Below are 5,827 nucleotides of genomic sequence, written 5' to 3'. Positions count from 1 at the left end.
TTTGTCTCTCTCTCCCTGCGGGAGTGTGGGTGATTGTCTCCCATGCTCCAATGCTCAGTCTCAGGCCATGGTCCTTGGCAGAAATCAGTGATTTTTCAGTACCTTAGAAGGTGCCCACAGCTGGCACTAGTATATTTTTTTTTTGTCACTTCAAAGCAATTATGGACAGTCTTTTGCTTTTCCATACAAGAGTAAACTTAAGAATGCTTTGCTTCACTCTAGGTCAGACTGCTTGCAGATATAGACCCTTTCCTCTGTTGCCTTATTGCTAGTTACATTAAATGCAGTATATGACAAGACTTTTTTTAATACTGCACTGTAGTCAACATCTGTGTGAGCCTATACAATGGTCCCCATGCAGGAAAAGATTCCAATGAGCCAATAGATAGCAGTGATTCCATTAGTGATAGTGGAAGTCATCTTACACAATAACCTTCCTCTCTCTTGTCTCCCTCACACCAGCCACGAAGGTTTTCAAAGATAAGTGCAGGTTAATTTGTTTATTTTTCTTTATATTTTGTATTTTATTGTGTCTTATATTACGGAATTATAATCACTTTTTTATGAATATTTTTGTGTGGTGGAATGAATCATCTGAGTTTCCAGTATTTCTTATGGGAAAATTCACTTAGATATACAAGTGCTTTGGATTACAAGCATGTTTCTGGAATGAATTATGCTCACAAACCAAGTTTACTGTAACACATTAACAAAATGAAGGCCAAAAGGACAAAAATCATATGGTCAACTCAATAGATGCAGAACAATCATTTGACAAAATTCAACATCCATTTATGATAAAAACTCTCAAAAAAGTGGGTATAGAGGAAATGTTCCTCAACATAATAAAGGCCATATATGATAAGCCCACAGTTTACATCCTACTCAATTGTGAAAAGGTGAAAGTCTTTCCTATAACATCAGGAATAAGACAAGGATGTCCACTCTCACCACTTTTATTCAACATAGCATTGATGTGGCAACAAAAATGAATAAAAAGCATCCAGATTGAAAAGTAAAACTTTACTTATTTGCAATAAGAAAAACTCTATTTGCAGATGACATGATATTAGAGAAAACCCCAAAGACTCCATTAGTTCTGTTAGAACTAATAAAATTCAGTTAAGTTGCAGGATACAAAATCAATATGCAAAAATATGTTGTTTTTTATACACCAATAAACTATCAGAAAGAATAAAGAAAACAATCTCATTTATAATTAAAAAGAATAAAATACCTAAAAATAAATTTAACCAAGGAGACAAAAGACCTTTATATTGAAAATGACAAAGACATTAATCAAAGAAATTGAGGAAGACACAAATAAGCAGAAAAATATTCTATGCTCATGGATTGGAAAATCAACATTGTTAAAATGCCCATACTACCTTAAACAATCTATAGGTCCAATGCAATCCCCATCAAAATTCCAATGATATTTTCCAAAGAAATAGAATAAATAATCCTAAAATTTGTATGGAACCACAGAAAACTATAAATAGCCAAAGCAATTGTGAGAAAGAACAACAAAGCTGGAGCATCACACTCCTTGATCTCAAAATATTTTACAAAGGTATAGTAATTAAGAGTGTAGTTTTTCCATAAAAACAGACACACAGATCAATGGAACAGAATACAGAGTCAAGAAAGAAACCCACACATGTATGGCCAATTACTTTATGACAAAGAAGCCAAGAATATACAATGAGGAAAGGACAGTCATTTCAATAAATGATGTTGGGAAAACTGGACAGCAACATGCAAAAGAATGAAAGCTACTTCATTAAAAAAAAATGAAAGTCAACTACCACCTTACACCATCCACAAAACTTAACTCAAAATGGATTAAAATGTTTTATGTAAAATTTCAAACCATAAAACTCCTAGAAAAAAATAGGTGGTACTCTTCCTGATATAGGTGTTGATGATGATTTTTTTAATCTGACACCAAAAGCAAAAGCAACAACAACAAAATAAATAAGTGGGATGACATCATACTAAAAAGCTTCTGCACAGCTAGTATATATATATGGAATATATGGATATATATATATATATATGGAATATATGTAGAGAGAATATATATATGTATATATATAGAGAGAATATATATATATGTGTATATATATAGAGAGAGTGTATATATATATATATATATGGAATATATGGATATTTTTCAGCTATAAAAAATAAAATTTGTCATTTGTGACAATATGGATGAAATTGAGTCATATGTGATGAAATGGATGAGCTTAATGAGCATTATGCTAATTTAAATATGTCAGACACGTTTGTTCTATTATCTGAGGTCAAATTTTTAAAAAAATAAATATGAACTTGTAAACAAAATATGGCTTTTATGGGTAAACCTTGAAATAACCCAGAAGTAAAATTTTAAGAAATTTTGCAGATGATAGCTTTCAGGTGAACTATTTGTGAAACAAATGAAAGCAACCATACCTGGTAATATACCAGGCCATGCACTCATTTGTTGTTTAATAATACTTTATTACAAGTTACTAGATATAATTAAACAAAAGAAATCTTAACATATATATCTTCAGATATTATTATACTTCTAACAGCAATATTCAAGCGCTAATGAGTTTTTAATTTTGACTCTAAAATGTATGTGATATTTTAGATGTTTGGTGATAGGTGTTGAATTCATCACCCTAGAGTACCTGTGAATTTATCATTCTAAAGTTCTTCTGGATGTCAGAGGTTTGAGAATTTGGTGAAAGCCTTAGAAAAAGTCTGAAAAGCGTATGTATAATTTTACATACAACTTCTAGGGTTCACAGACACTCTGAAACAATTTATAAAACCTGAAGTTTATGAATCCCAGATTGTGAGTCCTTGGACTGAATTCTTAAAGGGAATGAATTTTACAAGGATTCTCTGGGATGTATTAGACATATTGGAATATTTGGAGTAACAGAAACTTCCTTGATCTTCCTGAAATAGCCCATGCTATTTCTTAAAATGAAGTTAGGAATACCCTGATGACATTTATCAAGATAGGAAGGCCTATGGTTACCATAAAGCCCTTGAATCAGCAAAAATGAGATGTGCAGACACCCTCAACAGAGTTATCCTACCCAAAATGCCAAGGTTGAGAAATCCTGCTTTAGACATACTTTTAAAGCCAGTCTTTGAAGATACTGAGGTGGGGGGTTTTGCTGTCATTCATTGTATACCATTTGCTTCTATATTTAGAATTTTAGGTTTTAGTCTATGCCTGGAGAAATGGTGCTAGTTATTCTTAAGAAAAATATTTTCCATTTAAAATAAAATCTTTCAATGTATACAACACCAGGGAATGTCAAGAAAGTATGGCTATCTCGGCAGTATTCTAGAAGGTTAAAGCAATATCAGAATTACTTATATCTAAAAATTGACATCTTCCTGTCTGTACCATAGGACCAACATGAAAGAGGTAGTAAAAGAGTCAGGGAACAAATAAATGGCCAGTTTGAGGGCTCTTTGTGACATTCTCTCTTGACTGCATTAGAATATAGATCCTTTAAATAACAATATAGGTTGATTCATTATCTAATTTATACAAGAGCTCCAAACACAAATTTCTTACCTCATTTGGGACACTGAGATGCTTGTATGTCTCTATTATTTTATAGAAACATAAATTACAAGCAAATGTAACTTCAAAGATAAATAAACAACAAACAAAAGGAAAGATTTATCAGGGAGTTTGATGACATGATATGTTCTTTGTCTTCTGAGAGAGGTTACAAGAAACTGAATTTTTATATCATCACCTTTCCAGAAGGAAAACTCACTATGTGGTGTTGTCGGGGGCCACAGACTCTGTGTAGAACATATTCTTGAGGGTTCTCATGGATTCAAATGCAAGGTAAACTGAAACAACACAAATTGACAACAGCAGGTGATAAAAAAATGTTAAAGAAACACAAGAATTTTGATATTATCCTCAGACATGCGCATTATATGTAATTCAGATAGTTATTGACTTTTCACTGATCAATATTAGAAAACAGATATTTTTACACACACACACACACACACACACACACCACCACACCACACCACCACCACCACCACCACCACCACCCTGAAGTTAAAAAGAAACACATTATTGGTATTCTGTTTCTGGCATTGTGGATCCAGCCTCCCTTAGAAGCCAAAAACTAATGAAAATGAGAATTCTGAGTTCCTACCTTAAGAAATATTTGCCAAATTCAAGTGAACTTGAAATTCAATTTTCACAGGCTGTTGGTGTTGAAGACATACACTGGCAGGAGGCAAAACTACTCAAGGTAAGAGGTTTAATAGGTAATTCTCCCAGCATAGAATCTCGATGGGCTAAATCTCCAATTAAAGGGCTAACTGGAAGAAAATAGAAAAATTAACTGTCTTAAAACTTGACAATGGGTTTGGGGGAAAAGAGGCTTTCCCAATAATTTTAACAAATCAGTACAAGAGCATTTGCAAACTAAAGTCGTATCATCTAGGTAGTTCAAAAAGGCTACTAGTAATTCATTAGTTCAAAGATGTTTTAGGTTTTAGTTTCCTCAGGAACTTGGAAGAAACAAAAATGCTATCCACTATCAAGTGAGGTTTCAAGGGAATACTACAAATGACATTCCAAAGAATGAGAGTTCACTGTCAAAATCACAAGGAACAGTGATACACGAGGAAACAGTACAATGTGAATGGCCACCAGAGTAAAAAAAAAAAACAAGTGAAACAACTAGCAAAACTTTTAGATATTGGATCCATCAGACAGATAATAAAATGGCTATTTAGCATTTTTAAAATCCTTGCTTTAAAAAAGAAAAGACTAAAATATAAAGTGCTATAACATTAAACAAGTAGACTTGAAAAAAAGATAGAACTTTCAGAAATGAAAAAAAAATTGAAATAAAAACAGTAGTTATGTTTAATGGAAAACTAAATACTTCATGAAAAGATTAGTGAGCTAGATGATGGATCTGAAGTATTTATCCAGAATGCAGCACAGTGAGTAAAAGAGAAAATATAACAGAAAAGAGATAGGAAGAACAAAGTGAAAAAAATCTAATATGATTCAAATAATTGGAGTTCTAGGAATAGAGGAGATAGAATGAGGTAGAGGCAATATGTGAAGAGAAAAAAGTATGAGAAATTTTCTGATCTGATGAAAAGTATCAATTACAGATTCATGAAACCAAGGTAGAATAAATATAAAATAAATCAACACCTAGAGTATCTAGCTTAAAGTACAGAATGCCACAGACTAACAGAAAAATCTTAAAAACTACCAGAAGGAAAGGAAATATATTTAGGCTGACAATTGACTTCTCAGGAACAACAATGGAAGCCAGAAGACAGTGGGATATTTTGGTGTGGTGAGAGAAAATACCTATTACTCTAGAATTATACACATAGCAAAAATAACTTGGAAGAATGAAAAAAAAAAGACAAAAATATTATCAGATGAGGAAAAGTGAGAGAGTTTGTATCAAAAGATACTCTCTTTAAAAAATTCAACAGATGTACTCCAAGCAAAAGAAAACCAATTGCATGTGGAAGAGGCAAGAAAAATAAAGTGGCAAATATGTGGGTAAATATAAACAACACTGAATGCACAAAACAATACTTCTTTTGGGGGTTTAAAACAGGGTAGAACACTGATATCCAATAAAAATTACATATAAGTCAGGAAGGTCATGATTAGATTGAAAAGTTTAATAAGATCATTGTTTAAAAGAATGAAATGATAATTTAAGATTTTGATAAGTAGGCACCTGGAAATAAAATAAAAGATATAGAATATTTAACTTTCAAATCTGTACGGAAAAATGAG

General features: G+C 32.2%; 1 long non-coding RNA gene across 1 annotated transcript; it reads right to left on the bottom strand.

The window, feature by feature from the left end:
* Nucleotides 1–3,366: 3,366 nt before the first annotated feature.
* Nucleotides 3,367–4,400, bottom strand: LOC122488967. The gene is made up of 2 exons (XR_006298793.1): nucleotides 4,200–4,400; nucleotides 3,367–3,879 (listed from the first exon to the last, which is right to left on the bottom strand). It is a non-coding gene; the product is annotated as an uncharacterized LOC122488967 (long non-coding RNA).
* Between the last annotated feature and the right edge of the window lie 1,427 nt (nucleotides 4,401–5,827).

The sequence above is a fragment of the Prionailurus bengalensis genome, chromosome B2 (assembly GCF_016509475.1).
Source record: "Prionailurus bengalensis isolate Pbe53 chromosome B2, Fcat_Pben_1.1_paternal_pri, whole genome shotgun sequence".
Lineage (NCBI taxonomy): Eukaryota > Metazoa > Chordata > Mammalia > Carnivora > Felidae > Prionailurus > Prionailurus bengalensis.
The sequence above is the reverse complement of the archived record's forward strand: the minus strand, read 5'-3'. Positions and strand labels throughout refer to the sequence as shown.